This window comes from Austrofundulus limnaeus, unplaced genomic scaffold (assembly GCF_001266775.1).
Source record: "Austrofundulus limnaeus strain Quisiro unplaced genomic scaffold, Austrofundulus_limnaeus-1.0 Scaffold2, whole genome shotgun sequence".
In the NCBI taxonomy this organism is placed as follows: Eukaryota; Metazoa; Chordata; class Actinopteri; order Cyprinodontiformes; family Rivulidae; genus Austrofundulus; species Austrofundulus limnaeus.
Window position 1 is genome coordinate 2,321,598 of NW_013952404.1, and position 2,491 is coordinate 2,324,088.

Genomic DNA, 2,491 nt, shown 5'->3' on the forward strand with positions numbered 1-2,491 from the left:
CTTAAAATAAAACTGACTAAATGAGAGTTGAAATTGGCAGTTCTAAGCTCATACTGCAAGAAGCAAAATAAACTTGATGGCAAACAACATTGATTTTTTAAAATGTTCATGTTTCTTACTGTCTCAAATTCTTCTGATTGAATTGTAAGAGCTCTTATCTATTAAAATAATTGCATGCATGGTATCTGGGCCAAGGGCATTGTCTGGAGAGAATCTTCAAACGTTGTGCACCATATGATCAGATGTTCCTGCATGACGTCGTCCAACACCCATATGTAAGCCGATCAGGCACCATTCAGGTCTATGTGAGAGGTAATCTGCTTGAACACAGTAATAATAGTTGATATATAGATTGAAGTGCATCATTTGATGAGATTGTCAGCTTTTCATTGATGTCAGCGTGGGATTTATGTGTGTGGAYGTACAGTGCATAAGTTTAGTGGGAGGAAGACGACCAAGTTGATGCACAAGTGGAGCAATTTGAGAACTTTTTATTGTGGTGTTGTTTCTGCTGATGGAGACCCTCAGGGAACCAAGGTTTCATCCTGCAGAGACGGCTCTGTTGTCATGAATTAGTCCCTGCAGCATAAAATGAGTATTGCCAGACAGCTACTCCTCCATAGGTGTTATAAGCTGCCCTGAAGCAAACATTCCTGAAACCATTGAGTGTCCAACTTTTCCAACATATTTGAGAGGTAATGGGGCGAACCTGAGGTTCAAAACACAACAAATTCAGCTATGAAGCAAAAACCACTTGAATTTACAAAAAGCAACAGACAATAAAATCACAATTCAGGAAATGCAAATCTGAGAAAACCAAAAGATCTTTAAAAATAAAATAAAAATAAAACAACAAAGCAGGAAATAAAATAATTTTCTTAATTTTAGCCATTTTTGCTCTGGCATAATTCCTTTTAAGATGTTCCTTTTGTTTTTGTTATGAACACGGTAATAAATAAAACAGTCCTCACTGTGGCTGTTTAAAGATCAAAACAAGTTTCGAAATGCTTTTTTTTTTTTTTTTTACAAATCCAGGATTATTTAATTCCAGATTCTAACTTGTGTTTATCAGAAAAACTTGTGACAAACTATTCAAAACGATGTCTAAAATTGTGCCTGTGTCTTGTTTTGCCCCTTGCAGAGCTTTCAGCGAATGGTTAGGTAGATTTATGACGGTGTCATGGGAAAGTTGTCTGTCTGGATGCAGGTTGTTCCTCCTAATGGGCCGAGTGACCCCGGCCTCCACAAGGTTAGAGCGATCTGAGTAATTACAGAGTAGCAGCAGCGCAGCACTTTGACCGGCTTTATCTCCACCTCCGTGCTCTCGTTAAACCGCTCAAACCTTCACAGAATTCGGGTCCGCTTTGAGTCCCCAGCACACGTGTGCGAGCGCCGAACATACTCAAGGTTGTCCTCAGTTTGATCGATGAGCTTGTCACATGTGTGCGTGTTCCCAAAGTTGCTGTGTCACCGCCCTAACAGGGCAGCGTTTCAGGGCGATAATGGCTCAACTGTGTGTAGAAATAAAACCCAGTGAGCTGAATGAGTTGGCATTCAGAGCTGGACACAAACAGAAACTTTATGTGTCCCATACGATGAGCCCATCTCCTTCCATCCTGCTCCAATCAGAGCCTGCGTCGCCATATAAGGGCTGGGAGTGTTTTTTTTTTGTTTGTTTGTTTTTTTTGGCTTTTGAGCCTCGTACAGTCTGGCAGCAAACTGTTTGAGCTGATGTATGGCCTTGTTACTCCAAACAGAGAAGAAGGAAACAGCTGATTATTGATATCTTCTTAGTGTACAGGATGAGTAATGTGGCTGTCAAACTAGGCAGATGTTCACCGGGCGTTTGGCAGGTGGAGGAAATCAATAAGAAGACGTACCTTTCAGATGAGGAATGAGAGGATGGGCATTGTAATGGAAAGATACCTGTATTTGCATTGGCTCAGGCCTCTGCTGCACTTACACAGACACTAATGTGACAACAGTGATGAGAGCCAGGCCAGTTGCTGTTAAAGGACATCCACGCTAAATGTTTAAACCCAAGGTGTCTAATGTAGTCTGGGTTTGCAGCCGGGCAAAGAGATTTAGCATATTCCTTGACATCAGCGTCTAAAGCAGCAGCTCTGGACGTGCTTGTTAATATGAGATCAGTACAGTAACACCTCACTTCATCGTCTTCCCACCTCCAGCAGGCGCAGAAACACCCGTACAGAAAATAAGACTTCTCTCATCTATGTTGCGTAATCTGCGGAACCGAAACTCCCTTATTGGGATTTGTATGCTTTCGTTGACTTGCATCATCTTAAATCATTCATAGGAGTCGTGCAAACTTTAGTAAATAAAGCATTCGCCAAAACTGTCCGTCTTACCAAGTTTTAAAATCTTATATCAGCCAAAAAGTCTTTTTGATCTTGTTTTGACACTGATTTACTAAACAAGAACTGATTGTGTAAGAATAATAATCTTGTTTTCAGAATGTGTAAGATTATTT